This window comes from Stenella coeruleoalba (assembly GCF_951394435.1).
Source record: "Stenella coeruleoalba genome assembly, chromosome: 2".
NCBI classification, from domain to species: domain Eukaryota; kingdom Metazoa; phylum Chordata; class Mammalia; order Artiodactyla; family Delphinidae; genus Stenella; species Stenella coeruleoalba.
Genome location: NC_137147.1, coordinates 29,809,836 through 29,837,306, shown reverse-complemented (window position 1 = coordinate 29,837,306; position 27,471 = coordinate 29,809,836). Strand labels below are relative to the sequence as shown.

The window sequence follows — 27,471 nt, the reverse complement described above, 5'->3', positions numbered from 1 at the left end:
TACATTATGAAATACTTGCCACAGTAAATTTAATTAAGACATCTGTCACCTCATGTAGTTACTTTTTTTGTGTGATGAGAATGCTTGAGATGTGCTCTGTGAGCAAATTTCAGGTGTACAATACAGTATGATTAACTATAGTCACTATGCTATACATTAGATCTCCAGAACTTAGTTATTTATAACAAAGTTTGTACCCTTTGACCAGTATCTCTTCACTTTCCCCATTCTCCAGCCCCTGGCAACCACCATTCTATTTTCTAGTTCCATGAGTTCAACTTTTTTTTTTTTCAGATTCCATATATAAGTGATATCGTACAATATTTGTCTTTCTGTGTCTAGCTTATTTCACTAAGTGTAATGTCCTCCAGTTCATTTATGTTGTCACAAATGGCAGGATTTCCTTCTTTTTTTATGGCTGAATAATATTCTGTTTTGTATATATATCAGCTTCTTTATCCATTAATCCATCTGTGGACACTTCGATTGTTTCCATGTCTTGGCTATTGTGAATAATGTTGTAATGAACAGGGGTACAGATATCTCTTCAAGATACTGATTTTATTTCTTTTGGATCTGTATCCAGAAGTGACCTTGCTGGACCATATGGTAGTTCTATTTTTAATTTTTTGGAGAACCTTCATACCGTTTTCCATAATGGCTGTACCAATGTGCATTCCCACTAACAATGTACAAGGGTTTCATTTTCTCCACATCCTTTTCAACACTTTTTGATGATAGCCATTCTGACAGGTGTTAGGTAATACCTCATTGTGGTTTCGATTTGCATTTCCCTGATGATTAGTGATGTTGAGCATCTTTTCATGTACCCATTGGCCATTTGATTGTTTTCTTTGGTAAATGTCTATTTAGGTTCTTTGTCCATTTTTAAATTGGATTATTATTATTATTGCTATTGAGTTATATGGGTTCCTTATATATTTTAGATATTAACCCCTTATGAGATATAGTTTGTAAATAATTTCTCCTATTCTGTAGGTTACCTTTTCACTTTGTTGACTGTTTCCCTTGGTGTACAGAAGGTTTTTAGTTGGTTGTAGTCCCACTCATTTATTTTTGCTGTTGTTGACTGTGCTTTTGGTGTCATATCCAAAAAAATTTTTGCCTAGACCAATGTCAAAGGGCTTTTTCCCTACGTTTTCTTCTGGGAGTTTTACAGTTTCAGGTCTTATATTTAAATCTTTAATCCATTTCCATTTAATTTTTGTGAGTGGTGTAAGAGAGGGGTCCAGTATCATTCTTTGGATATAGATTCCAGTTTCCCCAACACTGTTTATTGAAGAGATTATTATTTACCCATTGTATGTTCTTGGTGCCCTTGTCAATGATTAGGTGACCATATATTTGTGGGTTTATTTCTGGGCTCTCTGTTTTGTTCCGTTAGTCTGTGTGTCTGTTTTTAATGCCAGTACCATACTGTTCTGATTACTATAGCTTTGTAATATAGTTTGAAATCAGGAATTGTGGTGCCTCCAGTTTTTTCTTCCTTCTCAAGATTGCTTTGACTATTCTGGGTCTTTTGTGCTTCCATATGAATTTTAGGATTGTTTTTTACCAATTCCATGGAAAATACCACTGGAATTTTGATAGAGATTGCATTGAATCTGTAAATCGTTTTGGGTAGTATGTATATTTTAACAGTGTAAATTTTTCCAATCTATGAACATAGGATATCTTTCCATTTATTCATGTCTTCTTCATTTTCTTTCATCAATGTCTTATAGTCTTCAGGGTACAGATCTTTTACTTCCTCGGTTAAATTTATTACTAAGTATTTTATTGTTTTTGATGCTACCATAAATGGGTTTGTTTTCTTAATTTCTCTTTCAAATAGTTCAGTTTTAGTGTATAGAAATGCAACTGATTTTTGTATGTTGATTTTATATTCTGCAACTTCTCTGAATGTTTTTATTAATTCTAACAGTTTTTTTGGTGGAGTCTTTAGAGTTCTCTATGTATAAGATTGTGTCATCTGAAAATAAAGATATTTACTTTTTCCTTTCTAATGTGGCTGCCTTTTATTTCTTTTTCTTGCCTAATTGTTCTGGTTAGGACCTCCAGTACCGTGTTGAATAGATTCTTGTCTTTTTCCTGACCTTAGAAGGAGTGCTTTCAGCTTTTCATTGGTGAGTATGATGTTAGCTATGGGCTTGTCACATAGGGCCTTTATTATGTTGAAATATGTTTCTTTTACACCTAGTTTGTTGAGAGTTTTTTTTTTTTTTAATCAGAAATGAATGTTGAATTTTGTCAAATGCTTCCTCTGCATCTATTAAAATGATTCTATGATTTAAAAAAATTTTTTTATTAGAGTTTAGTTGATTTACAATGTTGTGTTAGTTTCAGGTGTACAGCAGAGTGAATTAGTTATACATATATATATATATATATATATATATATATATATTCATTCGTTTTTAGATTATTTTCCTATTTAGGTCATTACAGAGTAATGAGTAGAGTTTCCTATGCTATACAGAAGATCCTTATTAATTATCTGTTTTATATATAGTAGTGTGTATATGTCAATCCCAGTCTCCTAATTTATCCCACCCCCCTCCTTACCCCCTGGTAACCATAAATTTGTTTTCTACATCTCTAACTCTATTTCTGTTTTGTAGGTAATTTCATTCGTAACTTTTTTTAAGGTTCCACATACAAGTGGTATCATATGATACTTGTTTTTCTCTTTCTGACTTACTTCACTCAGTATGTCAATCTCTAGGTCCATCTATGTTGCTGCAAATGGCATTCTTTCTTTCTTTTTTTCTTTTCTTTTTTTTCTTTTTCTTTTTTTTTTTTTTTGTGGTACGCGGGCCTCTCACTGCCGTGGCCTCTCCCATTGTGGAGCACAGGCTCCGATGCTCAGGCCCAGCGGCCACGGCCCACGGGCCCACTCGCTCCGCAGCACGCGGGATCCTCCTGGACCAGGGCACGAACCCATGTCCCCTGCATCGGTGGGCAGACCCCCAACCACTGCACCACCAGGGAAGCCCTGTTTCTTTCTTTTTAATGGCTGAGTAGTATTCCATTGTATATATGTACCACATCTTCTTTATTCATTCCTCTGTTGATGGACATTTAGGTTGCTTCCATGTCCTGGCTATTGTAAATAGTGCTGCAATAAACACTGGGGTGCATGTATCTTCTCAAATTATGGTTTTCTCTGGATATATGCCCAAGAGTGGGATTGCTGGATCATATGTAGCTCTGTCTTTAGTTTTTTAAGGAACCTCCATACTGTTCTCCACAGTTGCTGTACCAATTTACACTCCCACCAACAGTGTAGGAGGGTTCCCTTTTCTCCACACCCTCTCAGCATTTATCGTTTGTAGACTTTTTGATGATGGCCATCCTACCTGGTGTGAGGTGATACCTCATTGTAGTTTTTATTTGCATTTCTGTAATAATTAGTGATGTTGAAAATGATCCTATGATTTTTATCCTTCATTCTGTTAATGTGTTGTATCACATTTATTTATTTGCATATGTTAAAGCATCCTTGCATCCCAAGGATAAATCACACTTGATTATGGCATATGATTCTTTTAATGTGCTTTTGAATTCAGTTTGCTAGTATTTTGTTGAGGACTTTTGCATCTATGTTCTTCAGGCATTTTGGCTTGCAATTTTCTTTTCTTGCAGTGTCCTTGTCTGTCTGCCTTTGATATCAGGGTAATGCAGCCCTTGTAAATTAAGTTTGGGAGTGTCCCCTCCTCTTCAGTTTTCTGGAAGAGTTTAAGAAAGATTGATGTTAATTCTTTAAATGTTTGGTAGAATTCACCAGTGAAATCGTCTGATCATGGGCTTTTCTTTGTTGGGAGGTTTTTGATTACTGATTCAATATCCTGACTCATTATTGGTCTCCTCAGATTTTCTGTTTTTTCATGACTCAGTCTTGGAATGTTGTATGTTTGTATGAATTTATCTAATACTTCTTGGTTATTCACCTTTTTGGTATATAACTGTTCATAGTAGTCTCTTACGATCCTTTTGTTTCTGTAGTATCAGTTATAATGTTTCCGCTTTCATTTCTGATTTTACTTCTTTGTCTCCTCTCCGTTTTTTTTTTAGTCTTGCTAAAGCTTTGTCTGCTTTGTTTATCTTTTCAAAGAACCAGCTTTTTTTTTTTTTTCTTGCGGTACTCGGGCCTCTCACTGTTGTGGCCTCTCCCGTTGCGGAGCACAGGCTCCAGACGCGCAGGCTCAGCAGCCATGGTTCACGGGCCCAGCCGCTCTGCGGCATGTGGGATCTTCCCGGACTGGGGCACGAACCCGTGTCCCCTGCATCAGCAGGCGGACTCTCAACCACTGCACCACCAGGGAAGCCCCCCAGCTTTTAATTTTGTTTATCTTTTCTATTATTTATATAGTCTCTATTTCATTTACATCCATTCTGATCTTTGTTATTCCCTTTCTCCTAACTTTGGGCTTAGTTATTCTTTTTCTGTTTCCTTGAGGTGTAAAGTTAAGTTGTTTGTTTTAAATCTTTCTAGTTTTTTAAAAAAATTTTTTTTGGCTGCATTGGGCCTTTTTGCTGTGTGCAGGCTTTCTCTAGTTGTGGCGAGTGGGGGTTACTCTTCATTGTGGTGCGTGGGCTTCTCACTGCGGTGGCTTCTCTTGTTACAGAACACGGGCTCTAGGCACGCAGGCTTCAGTAGTTGGGGCACATGGGCTCAGTAGTTGTGGCTCACGGGCTCTGGAGTGCAGGCTCAGTAGTTGTGGTGCACGGGCTTTGTTGCTCCACGGCATGTAGGATCTTCTGGACCAAGGCTCGAACCCGTGTCCCCTGCATTGGCAGGTAGATTCTTAACCACTGTGCCACCCAGGGAAGTCCCTCTAGTTTTTCTTTTTTTTTTTTTAACATCTTTATTGGAGTATAATTGCTTTACAATGGTGTGTTAGTTTCTGCTTTATAACAAAGTGAATCAGTTATACATATACATATATCCCCATATCTCTTCCCTCTTGCATCTCCCTCCCTCCCACCCTCCCTATCTCACCCCTCTAGGTGGTCACAAAGCACCGAGCTGATCTCCCTGTGCTATGCGGCTGCTTCCCACGAGCTATCTATTTTACATTTGGTAGGGTATATATGGCCATGCCAGTGTCTCACTTTGTCCCAGCTTACCCTTCCCGCTCCCCGTATCCTCAAGTCCATTCTCTAGTAGGTCTGTGTCTTTATCTCTGTCTTGCCCCTAGGTTCTTCATGACCATTTTTTTTTTTTTTTAGGATTCCATATATATGTGTTAGCATATGGTATTTGTTTTTCTCTTTCTGACTTACTTCGCTCTGTATGACAGACTCTAGGTCCATCCACCTCACTGCAAATAACTCAATTTTGTTTCTTTTTATGGCTGAGCCCTCTAGTTTCTTAATATAGGTGTTTGTTTCTATAAACTTCCCTCTTAGAACTCCTTTTGCTACATCCCATAGGTTTTGATATGTTGTATTTCCATTTTTGTTTATTTCAAAGATTTTTTAAAAATCCCTTTTGATTTCTTCTGTGGCCCATTGGCCATTCAGAAGTGTTTTAATTTCCACATATTTGTGAATTTTCCACCTTTCCACCTGTTATTGATTTCTAGTTTCATACCTTTATTGTTGGAATAGATACTTGATATGATAGTAATCTTCTTAAATTTCTTAAGACCTGTTTGTAGCCTAAGATATGATTTACATTTGAGAATATTCTCTAAGCACTTGAGAAGGATGTGTATTCTGCTGCTGCTGGCTAGAATGTATATGTACTTTAGGTCTGTTTTATCCAATGTGTAGTTTAAGTTCAGTGTTTCGTTATTGGTTTTCTGTCTGTATGATCTGTCCATTGTTGAAAGTGGAGTACTGAAGTCCCCTACTATTACTGTATTGTTGTCTATTACTCCCTTCAGATCTCTTAGTATTTGCTTAATATATTCACGTGCTTGATGTTGGGTGCACATGCATTTACAATTATTATATACTCTTGATGAACTGATCCCTTTGTTATTATATAATGACCTTCTTTGTCTCTCATTATGATCTTTGACTTAAAGTCTATTTTGTCTAAGTGCAGCTACACCTGCTCCCTTCTGGTTTCCATTTTCATGGAATATCTTTTTCCATCCCTTCACTTTCAGCCTATGTGCATTCTTAAAGCTGACATGAGTCTCTGGTAGGCAGTATTTCGTTGGGTCTTCTTTTTTTTTTTTTTTTTAATCCATTTAGCTACTCTGTGTCTTTTGATTGGAGAATTTAATCCATTTACATTTAAAGCAATTATTGATAGGTAAGGACTTACTATTGCCATCTTGTAATTGTTTTCTGGCTGTTTAGTAGTTCCTTTGTTCCTCTCTTGCTTTCTTCCCTTGTGATTTAATGATTTGTCTTTAGTGTTATATTTAGATTTCTTTCTCTTTCTCTTTTGTGTGTCTGTAATAGTTTTTTGCCTTGAGGTTACCATAAGACTTACATAAAACATCTTACAGTTATAACAATCTGTTTTATGGTGGTAACTTCAATCACATACCCTTTTACTCTCTACCTTTTACTACCCACCCCACACATTTTATGTTTTTGATGTTACAATTTACATCTTTTTACATTGTGTATCCATATCCAAATTATTGTACCTGTAGTTATTTTAAATCCCTTTTTTCTTTTAATTTTTATACTGGAATTAAGTGATTTACACATCACCTTTGTAGTATTAGAGTATTTTGAATTTGACTATATAACTTCTTTTACCAGGGAGTTATATACTTTCGTATGTTTTTATGCTGTTAATTAACATCTTTTCATTTCTGCTTGAGAACTGTCTTTAGCATTTCTCTTAAGGTATTCCTAGTGGTGATAAACTCCTTCAGCTTTTGTTTGAGAAATCTTTATCCTTCATTCAAAAGGACAGCTTTGCTGGATAAAGTATACTTGTTTGGTAGTTTTTTTCTTTCTGCACCTTGACTATCTTATCCCACTCTCTCCTGGTCTGCAAGGTTTCTACTGAGAAATCCACTGATAGCCTTATGAGAGTTCCCTTTTATGTGATGAATCCTTTTTACTTGCTGCTTTCAAAATTCTCTCTTTGTCTCTGGTTTTTGGTGGTTATAGTGTGTTTCCATGAAGTCATTTTTGAGTTGAATCTGATTGGGGACCTAGGACATCATATACGTGGATGTCCTTATATCTCCCCAGATGGAGAAGTGTTCAGCCAGTATTAGAGGAACTACTTTTCTTGGCCACCTAAATTACTTCCAGATGCCTACTAATTTAGATACAAAACTCCTTTTCCTGCCAATTAAGGTTTCCCAAACTATAATTTTAGTCTTCTATCACATGACTCCACAATACATACCCAATTCTCTGGGCAAACAGACCCGACCCAAACACAGCTTGTATTTTCTCTTTTCTTTGCTCAACCTGTTCTATCTACTTGGAATGTCTTCAGTTTCTCTGTCCCAACCACAAGTCTCCATCTGTCAGAATTATGGGCCTCCTTCAATCCTGTAATAAAACTCTATCTAAGGATCAACTCCTGATTTTTACAGACAAAAGTGCCTTCTTTCCCCCTATTTGATTCTTACAGTATTTATATTATTTTCAAGTCAATTATAACCTACTTATTTGTAGTATAGTTTTTGTGCATGTCCTCTCCCTCCAGCTCCATTGGAAGGTCCTTGAGAAATGGGATCAAATTCATTTTTATATTCCCTGTAGGACTTACATGGTTTCTTAAACATAGTAATTTTCTATAAATAAATGATGGCATGCCTTAATCCTGTTCTTAGAGATCCCAACTCTGGAAGAAAGGAAACTGCGGTTTAGAGCTTTGTTACAGGTTGAATTGTGTCTCCCCCCATAACCATACCTTGAAGTCCCAATCCTCTTTGCCTCACATTGTGACCTTATTTGGAAATAGAGTCATTGTAGATATAATTAGTTAAGATGAGGTCATAGTGGAGTAAAGTGGGGCCCCTAATCCAGTACAACTGGTGTCCTTACAAAAAGGAATATTTGGACACAGACACACATAGAGAGAACACCATGTAAAGACTGGAGTTACGCTGCCACAGACCAAGGAGCTACGAGAAGTTAGGAGAATAGCCTCGAGCTGCTGCTTCCCTAGAGCATTCAGAAGAAGCAGGAGCCTGCTGACACCTTGATCTCAGACTTCTAGCCTCCAGAGCTGTGAGACAGTACATTTCTGTCAGTCAGTTTGTGATACTGTTACGGCAGCCTCAGGAAACTGACACCAGCCTGGTGTTTTCACCATCCTCAGGACAAACAAGATGGGGTGTTTAACAGTGTTTTTCCTCCTGTTCTAGGTGGAACTGAGGGCTGAGGTGGGGTGGCCAGATAACAAAGTAGCCAGAGTCTTCTCGGTCATCTGCACCTCTCGTCCACAGCTCCAGCCTCAGAGCTCTGACATCCCTCTTAGCAGCTTTAGCACTGGCAACTCAGCAGGTCAAAACTGGATACACAGGGTTTCCCTTCCAAACCTCTTCCTCCCTCTTAATCTCATCTCAGTTACTGTTATTGTATTCCTTTCAGTCCCTCTGGTGAAAGCGTTCTGTGATCCTTCCCTTTCCTCATCCCCAATTTTTAAAACTCTGGATACCGTTTTTTGAAAAACAGATCTGGGAACATCAGACCCTCATTACTGCGTGGCGATAATTGGCCAGACTGAGGGGCTGCCCCTTAATGCAGAGAGTGTGTTCTTGGTCCTGCCTATTCCCATCACTCCCATCACCCCTCTTCCCCCCGCCCCGGGGAAGTCAGAGTCAGAAGTCAGGGCAAAATCAGCTTGTTTTTGTAGGAAAGGTGGTGGGTTCCATGTTGGATATAAAGTGCTGAGGGGATAAATGGAAACATGGAGCAGTGATTGGAAATATGGCCTTGATCTTGACAAGAGAGGTGGTTGGGAATTGTCACGTACAGCTGGATAGAGAGCCACAGAAGAGCTCAGATCTCTGAGGGAGTGTGGATAGTGGACGATGCCCAAAGCAGAATCCAGAGGACTTAGGTCCTCAAGAACCAGGAGAGGGACAGGGATAAGCAAATGGAATGGGAGGAGTAGGTGGAATGCCAGGATGGGTGTTGTATCAGAGGAGTCGAGAGGAAGAGCTGTTCTCAGTGGAAGGACTGGCCAGCAGTGTAGCATGCCACAGGAGGTGGAGAAGAATTCACCAGGGGCCACTGGACGTGGTGATCCCACCATCACATTGCGTGGCCCCTGAGAGGGCTGTGTAGAGTGGGGTGAGTCAGTGGAGGCAGAAGGCTGGGGACCATTCTCATGAAGAGTTTGATACAGAAAGGAAAGAGAAGAGAAGACAGTAGCTTGAAATTTTTGTTTTGAAGTTGACTAATTCTTCAGTGCCTAAATACCACGTGTGACTTTGCGTGTCAGGATGTCTCCTGATTTCTCCCCTCCCCACCACAGTGGGTGGAAAGAGGAACATCATCTAGATCTGGATTTCAGGATTCATTCTTTGGTCCGTTGCTTGTGTCTGACTTGACGATGCCTTTGGCTCTGCCGGTGGCCTCTCCTGGCAACCTGTGAGGTGGGACACAAATGTGAGCAGTTGGGCGACTGCTCAAAGCCGTGTGGCTCCCTTACGTTTGGAACACGTACTAGTTCCCATCTCAGTCTCCACTCGGCGGGAAGAAATCAGTCCCTGACTTTGAAATTTCAGAGGTTATACATTTGCAGAATATGAAATCAGCATATCGATGATTTCTGTCTCACCTCACAGGATTCCTTTAAACTCTACTAGAGAATGGGTACACCAGGTTGTGAAAATTTAGTCTCTCCAGGGTTTTTTCTAGAAAAACGTAAGTATGCCCAAACCCCAAAGGAACGGAATATTTTACATCAGTACTTTCTGTGATCATAAACAAAAACAACACACACAACAACAAACAACAAGCCAGACAACTCTGGAGTTTCAGATGGAAATGATCTCATCAGTCTACATCAAGGGCATATTCTAACTCTTATTTCCTTTCACACCTCCGTCTGTGGCTTCTACAACATAATCAGCTTGGTCTCAAATGAGTTATGAAATGGATGTAAGAAGAGGTAACTTGGATTAATATTTTTCCCTCAGTGGAATTCACTTCCTCACTCTCATATTTAAACAGCTGTGTTATACTTAAATGGCCCTGAGCTCTGTTTCTCCAGAGCTCTTTAGAGATTTAGAAGTGTTATAGTACTTTTGCATGTTTTTATAGAACTTTAGTTGTTGAAATGTTTAGATAGCCATTAATCTCATTTGACCTCACAGCAGTCTGTGTGATAGGCAGTGCAAGTATGATCATTAAGCCCATTATTGAAGATAAAGGAACTGAGATTCCCAGTGGTTAATTTACTAGCCCATGGTCACACAGGTTGTGAGCAGCAGATTCAAGACTGAAGGTCGTTTCCCAGCTCCAAATTCATTACTTTTTCTTTTTTTTTTTTAAATTAATTAATTAATTTTTGGCTGTGTTGGGTCTTCATTGCTGCGTGCGGGCTTTCTCTAGTTGCGGCTAGCCAGGGCTACTCTTTGTTGTGGTGCACGGGCTTCTCACTGCGGTGGCTTCTCTTTGTTGCGCAGCACGAGCTCTAGGCGCACGGGCTCAGTAGTTGTGGCTCGCAGGCTCTAGAGTGCAGGTTCAGTAGTTGTGGTGCGTGGGCTTAGTTGCTCCACAGCATGTGGGATCTTCCCGGATCAGGGCTAGAACCTGTGTCCCCTGCATTGGCAGGCGGATTCTTAACCACTGCACCGCCAGGAAAGTCCCTCATTATTTTTTCCATTATGCTTTGGGTGGCATTTTTGACATTAGCATTTTCTTTCATTCTTAAGCACTTCAGCGTATAAGCTTTGTAAAACATCATGGTTTCTGGTAGTACATTGATTGTGGAGGGCCAGGAGCAAGAAACCACAGACTTTAAATGACAGTTACTCTTATTGGAGGCTTGGCCTTTATTGAATGGAGGTCTTTTGTTAAGGGAAGGTATACATTGATACAAGAGGTTTGCCAGTCTTTTAAAAATTGGAAACTTCTGGGCTCCTTGGGGATGGCTAATGATAATGATTATGGAGGAGTTGGCAAATGTGAAGTACTTTATAAATCCTGGAGTAGTGGCAGTGGACTGTGTACTGGGGAGAGATTTTTGCATCTGATATTCTTTGGGCACTGCTGCTTTTGGCGCACTCTGGTTTTATAAATAAGCCTGTTTTGCTTCTCTTTTAGAAATGGTCTGTTGTCTAGCTCCATGATGGTTTTCTGTACGTGTGAACTTGTGCCTTAGTTAAATTAAACACGTGCTACCGCAAAACTGAATTTAGTAATGTTGCCAATATCTTAGCTCTCAATAGTCTTTAAATATTCTTAACCCTGGGAGCTGGTCCAAGCAATAGCTTATTCTTTTTCCTGTACCACTCAGCATATAAATCCTGAATTACTGCTGACCAAAGATAGGTAAAGTACAAATCAATGAGCGTTTTGTTTCTGTATGTTAGGGAATGAGATAGTGAGTGAAAGAAAACCGCTGGATGAGGGCTTAAAAATATTGTCAGTGTTTTATGGATTAATGGAGCTGAGGCTGCTATTTTATTCATTTGTTGACCACCATGTCTTTACACTGCACAGAAAGGGTTTTTTTTTAACAGCTTTATTGAGGTATAATTCACATATCGGTGATTCACCCATTTATTTTTTAATTATATTCTTTTGTGGAGAACAAGTGGTTTACCTTATTTTTTTTAAGTAAAATTGGCTTGCAATATTAGTTTCAAGTGTACAACATAGTGATTCTATATTTTTGTACATTATGAAATGCTCACCATTGTATGCCGTTACTATCTTAAACCATGTAAGATTATTTCAATATTATTATTATTATTATTATTATTTGTGGCACGTGGACCTCTCACTGTTGCGGCCTCTCCCGTTGCGGAGCACAGGCTCCGGATGCACAGGCCCGGCGGCCATGGCTCACGGGCCCAGCCACTCTGCAGCATGTGGGATCTTCCCGGACCAGGGCACGAACCCGTGTCCCCTGCATCGGCAGGCGGACTCTCAACCACTGCGCCACCAGGGAAGCCCTAACTGGAAGTTTTATACTTCTTAATCCCCTTTACCTATTTCACCTAGTCTTCCCCACCCCGCTCCCCTCTGGCAAACACCAGTTTTTTCTCTTTATCTATGAGTCTGTTGCTGTCTTGTTTTGTTTGTTCATTTGTTTTGTTTGTTTAGATTCCACATATAAGTGAAATCATATGATATTTTTGTTTGATTTATTTCACTTAGCATAATGCCCTCTAGGTCCAGCCAAGTTCTCACAAATGGCAATATTTCTTTCTCTTTTTTTATGGCTGAGTAATATTCCATTATATTTTGTGTATATATATGTATATATATATATGTATACATGTGTATATATACATATATATATGTATACACACACACACACACACACACACACACACACACACACACACACATATATATATTGATGGGCACTTAGGTTGCTTCCATACTTTGGCTGTTGTAAATAATGCTATAATGAATGTTAGGGTGCACATATCTTTCTGAATTAGTGTTTTCATTTTCTTTGGATAAATACCCAGAAGTAGAATTGCTGGATCATACAGTAGTTTTATTTTTAGGAAGCTGCATACTGTTTTCCACAGTGGCTGTGCCAGTTTACATTCCCAGAAACAGTGTACAAGGGTTCCCTTTTCTCCACATCCTTGCTAACATTTGTTATTTGTTGTCTTTTTGATAGTAGCCATCTGACAGGTGTGAGTTGTATCTCATTGGGGGTTTGATTTGCATTTCCTTGATGATTAGTGAGGTCGAGCATCTTTTCATGTGCCTCTTGGCCATCTGTATGTCTTCTTTGGAAAAATTTCTGTTCAGTTCCTCTATTTCTTAATCGGATTTTTTTTTTTTAATATTGAGTTGTATGAGTTCTTTATGTAGTTTGGATATTAACCCCTTGTTTTGTAATAGGCATGGGGAGGGCGTGCAGCCATTAGCACGAGACCCATAGCACCAATGGTCAGCCTTGCAGTGGTCCTCATGGCAGAAAGTTCAGTGAGAGGCAGATCAGGGCCTTCTCCCCGGGGGCCTCCAGTCCCTCCAGCCTCGGGGCCAGCGGGTGAGCTGGGGGGCCCGGGGACAGGCTGGGGGCTGTGTCCTGCAGTGGTTCCAGAGCTCTTACCAAGGCCTCCCATTGGCCGGGCCCAGGCCTTGAAGAAGCAGCGAACCTCTCCCACATCCCTTCCTCTGTGACCTAATGCCTGCAGCAGTCTGTGTGGGTCGCAGTCCGTGGAGGTCTCAGCAACTGGAATATATGGACACTGCCATTAAGGTAACATCTTCAACCAGCTTCAGTCTCTCCTTTCAAGTTTCAAAAATTAGTCCAGCTTAGATTAGCTGTCTCCCCCTAGGAGGTGGCCAGAGGTCGGGGTTAAGGTGTAAGGACACTGCACATCATTACTTCAGGTCCACCTCTGTGGCTGGGGCTATTCTCAAAGAAGGGCAGCTGTTGTGAGCTGGGAATTCACCTGATGGGTATTTGCTACAACGTTTATTCCTATTGATCCTATACAAATGGTTCTCTCCAGTTTAAATGAAAAGCCTGAGGGTCGGTTGGGTCCTGGGTGCCTGGCTCCCTCAGTAATGATGGCTGGGGAGGGGCTGGGAATCTGGCCATGAGGGCGCCGCTAGCTGAGATCTGCCTCCTCAGCCAGGCCTGGGCACTGGTGGGAGGGCCCAGACTGGGTACTGGACGAACACTCCCAGGCCAGGGTATCCAGCTGCTCAGGGATCCCCTCCTCTTAGCCAGGGCCTAAACCTCAGAGGGTGAAAGTTGAGCCTTGGGACCTTGCCCTTTTTTTGTCAGAACAAAGAATAACATGTGTTTTGGTGGAGGGTTACAGGAACATTGTGACCAACACGTGACCTGACCTCAAGAACAAAGGATCTGACACCAAGAAGTTTGCAACAACTAACCACATCCCTCCCTCACCTTTCCTATAAAAGGGCTTTGCTGATAGCTTTCGGGGAGTTCGGGGGGTTTTAAGGCATGAGCCACCCATATCCTTGCATAACCCTGCAATTAACTTTTCTCTGCTTCAAACTCTGACGTTTTGGTATTGTTTGACCTCACTGTGTGTCGGGCACATGGACTTGCATTAGGTAACAGTTGGACATATCATTTGCATATATCTTCTCCCATTCAGTAGGTTGTCTTTTCGTTTTGTTGATGGTTTCCTTCACTGTGCAAAAGCTTTTTTAGTTTTATGTAGTCCCATTTGCTTATTTTTGCATTTGTTTCCCTTGTCTGAGGATTCAGATCCAAAAAATATTGCTAAGACCAATGTCAAAGAGCATACTGCCTATGTTTTCTTCTAGGAGTTTTATGGTTTCAGATCTTACATATAAGTCTTTAATCCATTTTGAGTTTATTTTTGTATATGGGGTAGGAAAGTGATCTAATTTCATTCTTTTGCATGTAGCTGTCCAGTTTTCCCACCACCATTTATTTAAGGGGCTGTCTTTTCCATTGTGTAGTCTTGCCTCCTTTGTCGTAGATTAATTGACCATGTAAGTGTGGGTTTATTTCTTGGATTTCTGTTCTGTTCCACTGATCTGTGTGTCTCTTTTTGTGCCAGTACCATACTGTTTTGATTACTGTAGCTTTGTAGTATAGTTTGAAGCCAGGGAGCATGATACCTCCATCTTTGCTCTTCTTTCTCAAGTTTGCTTTTGCTATTCAGGGTCTGTTGTGGTTCCATACAAATTTTAGGATTATTTTTTCTAGTTCTGTGAAAAATGCCATGGATATTTTGATAAGAATTGCATTGAATCTGTAGATTGCTTTGGGTAGTATGGACATTTTAACAATATTAATTCTTCCAATTCATGAGCATGGTGTAGCTTTTCATTTATACGTGTCATCTTTAATTTCTTTCCTCTAAGTCTTACAGTTTTCAGAGTACAGGTGTTTCACCTTCCTGGTTAAATTTATTCCTAGGCATTTTATTCCTAGGCATTTCCTTTTGATGCAATTGTAACATGGGTTTTGTGAACTACACATCCTTGTTTTTTACCAAATTTTCATGGAAGTGTTCACTCTTTTCGTATTCATTTGTTAAGTGCCCTCCCACCCAAATGCACACCCATTCACATGTTTAACACCCTGGCAGCAAAGTGTTATCAGCAGAACATAAATAAGAACTCACAGGGTTAGGAAAATGTTGAGCCACGTTCAAATCTTCCTGACTCCAAAACTCAGCCATTAAATTTATTCGTAGGCATTTCCTTTTGATGCAATTGTAAATGAGGTGGTTTTAAAAATTTCTCTTTCTGATAGTTCATTATGAATGTGTAGAAATGCTACAGATTTCTGTATATTAATTTTGTATCCTGCAACTTTACTGAACAATTTACCCATTTAAAGTATACAATTTAATGATTTGGGGTATATTATGTTATTACTTTTTGAAAATTATGGTAAAATGTATATAACATAAAATTTGCCTTTTTAGCTTTTTAATGTACAATTTGGTGGCATTAATCCGTTACCTTCATAATTTCGTGCAACCTTCACCACTATTTTCAAAAGTTTTTCATCACCCCAAACAGAAACTCTCATTAAACAATAACTCCACCTGAAAGGATTTCTGACTATGCTTTGGTAACTACCTTTAGCTGTATGTAAGGCTTTTGAGGAAGATTTTGTTTAGTTTCTTCTTTTAGAGGAAGTTTATTCTTTTAGGGGAAGCTCCATGTAGTCATGACACAGGCTGGTTCCCCTCAGGAAGCAGCCTCTGTGATGAGTGTGTAGGACATTGTTAGGGAATCTCTCAGGGTCAGCACTTGGGGGGAGGGGGAGGAGGCAGAATTGGGCAGAAGGAGAAGATGGGCTTCACTGCAGTCATGAGGCCTCCTACCCAGTGGGAATTCTGGAACTGGGATTTTCTGAGGTAGGGCAACAAGGATGGGTCTTTTTTTTTTTTTTTTTTTTTTTTTTTTTTTTTGGCTGTGCTGCGCAGCATGTGGGATCTTAGTTCCCCGACCAGGGATAGAACCTGTGCCCCCTGCAGTGGAAGCACAGAGTCTTAAGCACTGGACCGCCAAGGAAGTCCCAAGGATGGGTCATTGTATCTTCATATCCTCCAGTCGTAGGAGGCAGCAGGCCCAAGAAGGGACATGAGCTTAAATTAGTTAACTCTTATCAACCAAGGGCAATTTGAGAGAGGGCTGACAGCCGAGGGCTGTGAGCCAGCAGCATTCCCAGCAGCTGGGGGATGGAATCTTTGGTCAGTGGTTCCAAACGTTGCTGCCCACTGAATCACCTGGGCATCCTCAAAAATGCTATGCCTGCTTAAACCGGTGTGGGGTGAGAAGCGGGTGTCAGGAGTTTGAAATGAACAGCGGTTTGGGAATGCCGGCTCTTAGTCCTGAAGAGGCGTAAGCATAGTCTGCACTGCTGTGGGAAATGGCTGAGTTTTGGAGTCAGGAAGATTTGAACGTGGCTCAACATTTTCCTAACCCTGTGAGTTCTTATTTGTGTTCTGCTGATAACACTTTGCTGCCAGGGTGTTAAACATGTGAATGGGTGTGCATTTGGGTGGGAGGGCACTTAACAAATGAATACGAAAAGAGTGAACACTTCCATGAAAATTTGGTAAAAAACAAGGATGTGTAATTCACAGAGAAGTAGTTTAAATGCTCTTTAAACATTTTAAAGTGTATTGTCTTAATATATTATCATTCATGTCTGAAGAAATGAAAATTAAGACTGTATATGCTTATAGTACTCAGTAATGGTGAAGGTGGTGGCCGGAGACATTTCTATACTCTTGGTGTGGGTATACATTGGTATAACATTTATGGTGGGACATGCAGCAATACGCATAGAAATTCTTTAAAACTGAACGTCTTGGGCTTCCCTGGTGGCACACTGGTTAAGAATCTGCCTGTCAGTGCAGAGGACATGGGTTTGAGCCCTGGTCTGGGAGGATCCCACATGCTGTGGAGCAACTAAGCCCGTGCGCCACAACTACTGAGCCTGCGCTCTAGAGCCCGCGAGCCACAGCTACTGAGCCCACGTGCCACAACTACTGAAGCCTGCGCGCCTAGAGCCTGTGCTTTGTAACAAGAGAAGCCCGCGCACCGCAACGAAGAGTAGCCCCCGCTCGCCGCAACTAGAGAAAGCCCTCGCTCAGCAACGAAGACCCAACACAGCCGAAAATAAATAAATAAATAAATAAAATTTAAAAAAAAAAGTGACTGTCTTTTGACATAACCAACCTAACTCTGGAAGTTTATCCTGACGAAGTAACCAGTAAGTGTGCAAAGACGTGTGCACAAAGGTATCAATGCTGAGGCTTGTTGACAATGATGGAAAATTGGGAGCAGCATAAATGCTCATCAGTAGGGACTGGTTAAATAAGTTATGGTACATACCTATTCTGGAACTATATAGTCATTAAAAATACTGTAGGTGTACACGTGTTCATGGAGGAAGGTAGCTACCATGTACTTTTAAGTGAGAGAAGCACTTAAAACAGCATGAGCCTATTTTTGCATTAAAATCATATTTGCATTGAATATGTCTATAAGGAGAATACTAGATGTTAACAGTAAAGTGTTTTTCCCCCTGAGTAAAAGAAGTACAGGTGAATTTTACTCTCCCTCATACCTCTCCATAATATTTAGACTTTAGAATGCATTACCCATAAGTGAATTTAATATTTGTATGTTAATTTTGTGTTCATGAAAAACATGGAGCCGTTTCCAAAAATGACATATTTCCAAAATTACACACACTATACATACATACATGCATATATATACATACATATATGTGTGTGTGGTATATATGTATCTCTACCTATCTATCCAGCAGTCTACAAGGGTATAGTCTATAATCCAGTTAGTGGTTATCCCTAGAATTTAAGGTTATGGGTGAATCTTACTTTCTTTCTTATGCTTATTTACAGATTTTTATAAAAAGATTTTATCACTTATAATAAGAAATGAAAAATTAGCTTTCATACTCCAGTGTGCTTGCCTAACCTAGTTTTCCACCTACTCTTTAAACTGTGCTTTGCATCTGTTTCACGTGGAGGTCCTTTGGTTAGCATTTCTTTCTCCATCTCCATCTTTCTTCTTGCCTTCTTATTTAAATAATCACTATTATGTGTTGAAGAGTTGTGTGCTTTATCAAATTAGGGGCATTTATTCTGACTTTGACATTTGTTATCAAACAGTGTATTTTTGCTTTATTCTTCTGTCATTTTTCCCCCTGAAGTTTGACCTTTACGTGAGACATTTCCAAGCATAGCGTTTGTCATCTACCATTATGCTTTTGATTCAGCTATTAAACGGTAATGTGTCCTCCAGAAACACTGATATTAAATTAAGTCATTCCATAGTTGCTCTTAGGAAGAGCTTTGGGGTTATTGAATTTACCAGGCAGGTAGGATATGCAAAAAGAGAAATGCGTGGGAAGCTTCCGGCAGGCCGAGGCTCTTCCACGTGTCTGACAAATCTCATTCATCCCTTCAGGGCCCTAAATTACATACACATCACCTCCTCTGTCACACCAACTTGACTCCTCAGGGTAAGCTGGTGATAACTTCTCCCATGTGTTTTTTATGGCCCTTATTAAATTTTATTGTAAGTAGTTGTTGATGGCTATCATTCCATTAGACTTCCAGGTAGGAAACGTGGTAGCCATCCACCAAGATGGGCCCCAGTGATCCTCACCTCCTGGTATTCACGCCTTTGAAAATAGATTACTACAGAAGTGATGGTTTTTCATGTCCAAGATTAGGTTATAAGTGACTGAGGTTTCCATGTTGGGCTCTTTCTCTTGGACCACATTCTATGGAAAGCCAGCTGCTGGGCTGGGAAAATAGGCAACGCATGGAGAGAGACTCAGTCACGTGGCAGCAGCTAATAAAAAACGGGCGGCTGGCAACAACCATGTGAGTGAGTTTAGAAGCAGATCTTCCCCTTGTTGAGCCTTCAGCTGTTACAGACTCTGCCCATCAGCTTGATTGCAACTCACGGGAGACCCTGAGCTGAAACCAATCCGTCTAAATTTAGGCTCCCAATTTCTGACCCTCAGAAAGCGTGTGAGACAATAGACGCTTATTGTTTTCATCAGGATGGCTTATGACACAGCAATAGGTAACTAATAAGATTTTGGTAGTAGAAGTGGGGTGCTGATGTAACGAAACACTAAAATGTGGTAGTGGCCTTGCATCTTGGCAGTGTGCAGTGGAAAAAGCTGTAAGGACTTTGAGGAACAGGTTAATAAAAGCTTAACGCACCTTGAATACACTGTCTATAGAAGCTTGGACTTTCAGGAGGCTGCCAGTGAAGGCTTACAGGAAAATAATACTGGGAGCTGGGAAAGGGAGAGTCTGTTATGTGGTGGCAAAATATTTAGCCATACTGGTGCCTGCAGTAATGTGGAAAATAAAAAATGTACCTAATGAACTAGGTGATACAGTTAAGGAGATTTCTAACCGAGGTGTTGAAAGTGCCTTCTGTTTTTTTCCTGTTGCTTATAGTAAAATTGCAGGAGGAGAGAAGCTGAGGGCAGAAGCAGTCAGCACAAAAGAGCCAGGACTAGCTGTCTTTGAAGATTTGCAGCAAGAAATGGCTTCTAAGCAAAGATCAAATTGGGGCCCCTTTTAGGAAAACAGGCTCCAAACGTGAAGCCACAGGTGTGACTGTAAAATCTTAAGATCTCACAAAATCAAAGATGGTGTCTCAGAGTACCAGGCAGCCAGCCAAAAAGCCCTCGGAAGAGATTAAGGGTTTGTCTTCACAGATCCACTTGATCAAACAAGAGCGCTTCTTGGAGGCTCAAGGACATGGTACCCCAGCAAAAGCCCAGGGTGAGGAAGGACCAAACGCACAGGGGTTGGTGGGTGGGGCTTTGGTCTAATGGAATGAATCCTAAAAGGAGTCACAGAAGACCTTCAGAGTTCTTAAGAGTCGTACTTGGAGTGGCGCCATCAGCTTGAAATGAAAGGAACATAGAACAAAATGAAGAGAGGTCTTTGGACCCCCAGGCATCAACAAGTAGGAGGCAAGCTGTGGAAACTACGCCTCTGCAAAGGTGTTTTACCCTTCATGAAAACGGAAAGATGATGGAGAGGCCAAAACCAGGAGCCCGCAGGGTGGCATTAGGGTCACAGAGAACTATTCTCAGACCTCACCTCTAGACCAAATCAAGGAACATCTGCTCGGCAGGATTTTGGAATTGCTGCCCCTACGTGCTCCTCATCACCCCCTTTGCGAGCAGGAGTGTTTATAGCAGTTATCCTCTGCTTGTCCCACCATTGCGTGTTGAGTGTGTGTCGCTTGAGTGACAGGTGTCTACAGATTGAGAGGAGCCATACATTAGAGACTATACCGAAGAAGTCTCATCTGTACTTAGACATGATCTAGATGACAAGCGTCTAGACGTGGAACGGATGCTGTGATGGGATGAGACTTTTAGGGGCCGTGGGAGGGGTTAGTGTATGTTGCATGTAGGAGGGATTTGAATCATTGGGAGCCAGAGGGTAGGCTGTGGTAGGCACCCTCCAAGACAGCCCACCATGACCCCTGACTCTTGGCATCCCCTCCTCTTCCCACATTGTACTAGAGTTGGTCTTTGTGACCAGCAGTGGAAGTGATGGTATGTCACTTGGAGATTAGCGTATTAGAGACTGTGGCTTCCATCTGGGGCATGTTCTTGATCTCTTACTCTCTTGGATGACTTGCCGTGGGGGAATGCCAGCTGCCATATGTTGAGGATGTGCAGGCAGCCACGTGGAGAGCCCTGCACAGGGAAGAACTTCCAGCCTGTAGCTGCATGCGAGAGCTTTCTTAAGAGCGTACCTCTAGCTCTAGTCAAGGCTTCCGATGAAGGAGCCCCAGCTGACACCTTGACTACAACCTCATGGGACATTGCATAGAAAAGAATTCACATAGCAGGCCTGAAACTGCCATCCGTAGGAAGTCCTGCTTGCAAGATTGGCTCTTGGCTGGCATCTGGGAGCTTGGATTTAGGGAGGGTTCTCACCATTCTCTAACTGATGGTGAGAGTGGTTGACTGTCCCTAAACTGTGCAAGCAGTATTTTTATCCTGAACACCTGCTTCTATCTGGAAGTCTGGAATTTTGGTATGTGCTAGACAGAGGGTGGGTATGTGAACAGCCACCAATAAAAACCTCGGGCACTGAGTCTCTGATGAGCTTCCCTGGTAGAGAACATTTCACAAATTGTAGTCACAATACGATGCTGGGGAGTTAAACCTGTCCTGTGTGACTTGGTAGGGAGAGGACTCTGGGCAGCTCGTGCCTGGTTTCCTGCGGACTTCACTCCAGGCACCCGTTGCTGATTTTGCTGTAATGAATCAGAGCTATAAATAATACCACATGTGAGTCCTGTGCCTCATTCCAGCGGTCACTGACCCTGGGGGACCCCCAACACAGAGACCCTGAGCCAGAGCCACCTCCTCTGAAACTGTGAGATAACAATTGTTTTGTTATTTTAAGCCACTGAGTTTTAGAGTGGTTTTAATCCTCACAGCCGTAGATAAACTAATACCGGAAGCCCGTCATTTCTCTCTCCCCAGCATTTAGCTTAGTGCCTGGAACATAGGTGTTAGAGAAATATTTGTTGAGTGAATTGATATTTCTACCTTTGAAGAATTTTATAGCCCATCTGGCTGCTTTGCGGGAAACCGCGATCCTGGGTCGGTATAAGGAAGGAGGCTTCCCTTCCTGTTCCTTTGTCTGGAAGAACCAGTCCCAGAGGCAGCCGCCTGCCTTACAGTTGTCACTTCTGCCATCTTCCTTTCTGGATGACGTCCACATGTATGAGAAGTAGTATGTGGCCGTCAGACCATGCTTCGTCTCTGTTCCTCACTTCTTAGTTCCCTGATTTTTTTTCTCTCTCCTATGCCTTGGTGATGATAACTATTCTTACCATTGAAATAAAACCTTCCTTCTGAAAAATTAATTAACAGATGTTTCAGGGCCTTATAAGATACTAACATTTCTCTACTGAGCCTTGCCTGTTTATCATATTATTGCCTCCATAGAAGTTGAGACAAATGAACTTTTCTTGTTTCATAGTGTCCCCTCCTCTGCACAGTATCTCAAAATAGACTTATATACGAAGATAGAAACCATAGCTTTGATGTGGGAGAAAAACCTAAAATATATACTAGAAGTAGACTTCCTTGAGGAGTTATTTACAGTTTCTTAGAGAAGTATTTTAATCAAAGGGTGTGTCTGTTCTCGTGTGTGGGTATGTGTGCATGCACACACACACGCACACACACACACACAACCGTATTGATTCCTGTGGTCATTATCAGAACGTTTCCCTCTCTTCAAATCTCCTTCAGTCTTAGCAGATGACCTTGATTCCTGTTTTCCTGATAATTTCAAGGTGATCTAATAGGACCTCTCTCATGTGATCTCCTTTCCACCTAATTAGAAAACTTTCCTCCTCTTTTATCAAAAACTCGTCTATCCTTCTTTCAAAAGGTCCCCTCTCCAGCCCGTCCTCCCTCTTCTTGAACACGTCATCTGTTTTTCTGCTTTTCATGCCTGCATTTCTTCCTCTTTCTACCAGTTTCTATAAGGATGCTCAGGTTTCTCCAACACTAAATAGAACAGCCATCCTTTTCCTTAGACTTGCTTTCACTCGGAGCTGGACTTCTGTGCGTTTCCTTTACTCTCCTGCCACGCTTACGATCAGTCCCTTGTGCTGGCAGCCTTCAACTTCCTCATCACCCATCCCCTGCTTCCCACTTAAAACACTTTCCACTCTGAGATGCCCTTTCCACTCTGAAATGCCCTCCAAGGTATTTTAGTGACCAAGTCTGTTAACCCTCCACCCCGCCACCCCACGCAGATGGTTGACCTTTCTAAAGTATTTTTTTTATTGCTTTACAGTTGTCAGCTTCTGCCGTCTTCCTTTTTGGATGAGGTCCATGTGTATAAGAATTAGTGTGTGGCCATCAGGTTTTACCTCCCCCTTTTTTGTCTCGGAGGCAGTTTTGTGAGTGGTAAAGAGCTTGGACCACAATTTGAATTGTGACTCAACCATTTACCAGCTGTGTGACTTTGGGCAGGTTTGTGAACCTGGGAATGTCTCATTTACCCTCATCTGTAAATTGAGGATAAAAGTAATACCCACATGGCTGTATCGTTGTGAAGACTAAATGAGTTAGTACGTGGGAAATACTTAACAGTGCCTGGCATAGGGTTAGCAAACAAGAAACTTTAGCCTTTATTGCCAGTCGAGTCCCTTGTCGAGTAAGCGAGGTTAATCATCAAATAGCTCCTGTAAAATGAAGCGTGGATACGTTCTTCAGTAAGATGAATTATGTATTAAAGACTCTGTTTTACCAGTTTAAATGGCCAGGAGCCAAGAACACGGCAATCTCAACATGTGGGAGTTTATAGGGATAGTGTGTAATCTTGCACATTTAAAACGTGAGTCGGAGCCCTTTTGTAGGCAGATTCCTACGGCGACAAATGAGGGGAGAATTAAAGCCTTCTTAGAAGAACTTTGTCATTGGTTTTGTGAACAGCATACTTAATTTACCCACACTTGATGAGGGCAGGGACGCGGCTGTTTCAGGTCACCGTTTGTATACCAGTCCTGCACTCGGCCATGGAAGGCACTCAGTAAATACTCGTGAACTAAATACACATTTGTGAACAAACATGTCTATGCGTTGTTGATTGTAAGTTGTACACATAACGCAGGCTTTGTGTGATGAACTGATGATGGACAAGGGAACTCTTGTCCACAGAGTGGGATGGGTCTTGCAGGCTTTTCTTCTGATTTTTATTGGACTTGAGGGTGAGCAGCTTCAGAAACCATGCAGGCAATGTTTGCTACTTGGACATGCCTCCCTCTAAGCCGATCAGGCTCTGATTCCTCTGCCATTCCCTCGTGGTGCCCTGCCCTTATCGCAGCTGCTGGATCTGATCTCACTGTGAAAATAGTGTTTCCTTTCTACTGACCCATGGGGTTCAGCGTTTGATTAACAAGTTTCCAAGTTCTGAGCCAAACACCTAGGTAAATCCACCCAGATGCTGCGAGAATCTGCAGTAATTTACAACCACTGCATGAGCCCTGTGTTGAATGGCACGCTCTTTGTAAGGGTGTGGTGTCATTTTTAATGCTGGTTCCAACATCGCTCCTAGCTGTGCAGTGTGTTGACTCCCATACTAGATGACACTGACAGTCAGGAGAGGAGTGACTTTAGTTGCCGCTGCTGAATTAAAGAAAAATCAGATTTACAGTATAAATGGATTTTGCTCTCTTCAAACTAGTGACCTTGGGATAGATGTAATCCTTCGATGCTTCCATCGATGTTGCTATGGCCCCAAACATTTCTGGAATCCTTTTTTTAAGTTGTCTTCTGAGCCTATGGCATATTCTTGGGAATATTTTCAAGTCTGACAAATATTCATTCTTTGTAGGAGGCTTTGATTTTTGGAAAAGGGAAAGAATCACTGGCATTGAGTCCAGCAGCTGAGGTGGGTGATGGGACCAGGGAGCACTGGTCCTGTCCAAGGCAACGTAGGATTTTAGATGTCTTTTCATTGTGTCATAAGACTGGTATGATTTTTGTTCTGAACAGTGTTTCTTTTAAAAATAATGTTTCAAATTATAAACATATCAAGCCTGTAGAACACTATGGGACTCTGTATGACAGACAGGTGTATTTCCAGCACTGATGTTTAAATGGATGCTAACTTTTGTTTTTCCCCAAGCGAATTAGTTTGTGTAATGAAGACTATGGTGTGAGCTTAGGCTTAAACGATGCAGGTTAAACATTAACCAGCTCAGGGCTTCCCTGGTGGCGCAGTGGTTGAGAGTCCGCCTGCCGATGCAGGGGACACGGGTTCGTGCCCCGGTCCGGGAAGATCCCACATGCCGCAGAGCGGCTGGGCCCGTGAGCCATGGCCGCTGAGCCTGCGCGTCCGGAGCCTGTGCTCCGCAACGGGAGAGGCCACAACAGTGAGAGGCCCGCGTAACGCAAAAAAAAAAAAAAAAACATTAACCAGCTCAGACCACAAACCAGATGTGAAGATGATCCCAGCTGTGCCTGGGTCAGTGTTGCACTGGAAGAAAGGAATCCAGGTGACTGAGTTTGCATTCTCTGGCTCAGCAGGGAGTTTTTTTTTTTTTTTTTTTTAAGACTTGTATGCCTCCCAAACAAGCTGGGCATAAATTGAATTCTTCATTAAAATACGGGCAAAAAACTCAATTTTTACCTAATTTCCAAATTATATAGACAATTTTAGATATTCATATTTGTGATCGGATGCTATTTGCTATTTGTTGGCATGTGTTCTTTCTTCTTTCTCCAAAAAAATACATTTTAGGTATTCCTAAAACCCTACCCTGCCCCATGCCCATCTGCACCCACCCTCCCTCTGTAGTCACACCTCTGCCAATCCCAGGTGTGTCTCGGCCTTTTGGAGGGAGTGTTTTAACATGGACATGAATTGTATTATACTGTATGTTTATCCATGTCGATTTGTTTAACTGCTCTGTAGTATTTCACCTTCAGAATTGTTTTGGCCATACCAGGCTCTTTACACTTTAAAATATGTTTCAGGAATGTGCAGCCCTGTTTTGCTTTGTTGGAATTACTCAGACGTTTTACAGATACATTATGAAAATTTGTCTTCTTATGATAATGGGTCTTCTCACCCACAAACATGTTATACTGTGTTTATTTAGTTCTTTTTTAATGTCCTTCAATAGAATTTCCCAATTTTTGATATACTTTTCTTACCTATCTTTATTGAGGGAATTCTTAAGTATCCCATACCCTGTATTTCTGTTGCTTTTTTTTTTTTTAACTGCACCAGAGGCGTATCCTAGCTTTATTAAAGAGTCCGTGCCGCAGTCAGTATAAAAACACAAAAACTCCCATCAGTTTAATAATAATAAAAAAACCCCAAAATGGAAAACTGAGGGGGCAGGGAAGAGGCCCCTGGGCCAGGGGCATGGGGAGCTGTGCTCATGGCAGCAGGCCTGGCTGCAGGGCCCCCCGGTATTGCTGTTGCTATGAGGTTGGGGGTCAGCGATTGTCCTGTGGGAGCCATCGTTCACCTGGGTCAAGGACCCTTACTTCTTCTGGGGTGCGCTCAGCTTCTGCATGCCCCGAATCTTGTCCAGCAGGCCAGAGATGAAGACCTCAGTGGGTTTGTAACAGTCCATCAGCGGCTCCTTGACCCTGGCAGCTTGGGTGTCATCGCCCTCCACGTCCAGGAGTTATCCACATCAGTCTCCAGCTCCGGGATCTCCTCTTGCTGGCAGGCGAATGAGCTGCTCCAGGATCCGCTGCTCCAGGATCCACTCCTCCAGGTTGAGGCGCTTCCGTAGCTCCTTGCGTTCCTACTTGACCGTGACCTTCCCTCGGCGCCTCATTGAACCCTCATCGTCCGTGGTGCCCGGGCCCTCGCCTGCGGCCCCAAGGGGTCTCCGAAAGTAGACGCTGGGCCCTGGGCCGCCACTGCCCGGTCCAGGGGCCGCAGCAGCCAACGCCGCACCCCCGTCAGGGCCACTGTCAGCCCTGGCTGCCGCTGGGGCCATGTGTGTGTGTCGGTCCCCTCCCTGCGCCGCCACCTCCAGGAGGGCCGCCGGCTGGCCACAGGCTGCTGGCTCGGCTTAGCCCGTGAGCTTGGCTCAGCCTGGCTCCGCGGAGAGGACCGCGGAGGGCACCCGGGGCCAGCTGCAGCGAGCGGAGCCCCCGGGCCGGCCCTGGCCTGGTCACGCCCCCTGTGTTTGTACTGTTAATGGCATCCTTTTATTATGTTTTCCTGTTGTTGCTAGTGCATAGGAACATTACTTGTTTTTGTGTATCTTACTGAACTCTCATTTATTTTCATGGTTTATCTTTAGATAGTCTTGCATTTCCTATGCATATGGATATATAACTTTTTGATAATGACAGGTTTTTTTTTTTAAGTTTGTGTGACTAAAGGAAAACCGTTCTTCTACTGACAACACATGCGTGGATTTTCCACACATTTCAGTTTTCTGTGGACCAACTGGATGGCCTACAATTTAATTCAATTCTGGCATGATCGACCTGGAGTTAGCACAGACCCCTCAAGACTGCCCCCTCTTCAGATGCCAATCACAAGTCTGGGCTTCCCACGCTTTTGACTAGTAGGTTCCCATGACCCCCTCCTGAGTTCAGTAATTTGCTAGAATGGTGCGCAGATCTCAGGAAAGCACTGTACTTACTATCACTGGTTTATTATAGGGATACAACTTAGGAACAGCCAAATGGAAGAGATGTATAGGGCAAGATATGGGGGGGAGGGGTACACGGGGCTTCCATGCCCTCTCCAGGCACGCCACCCTCGCAGCACCTCCATGTGGTCACCTACCCAGAAGCTCTCCAAACCCTGTCCTTTA

At 42.1% G+C, this 27,471-nt stretch overlaps 1 protein-coding gene and 1 pseudogene across 9 annotated transcripts in view; one reads left to right on the top strand and one right to left on the bottom strand.

Annotated features, from left to right (window-relative positions):
- The window catches only part of RGS6 (regulator of G protein signaling 6), a 589,735-nt gene that overhangs the window by 54,965 nt on the left and 507,299 nt on the right, over positions 1 to 27,471 (top strand). The window lies entirely within an intron of this gene.
- LOC307182844 (protein phosphatase 1 regulatory subunit 14B-like) lies at positions 25,556 to 27,312 on the bottom strand (annotated as a pseudogene). Its single transcript has one exon. The product of its transcript is annotated as a protein phosphatase 1 regulatory subunit 14B-like (transcript).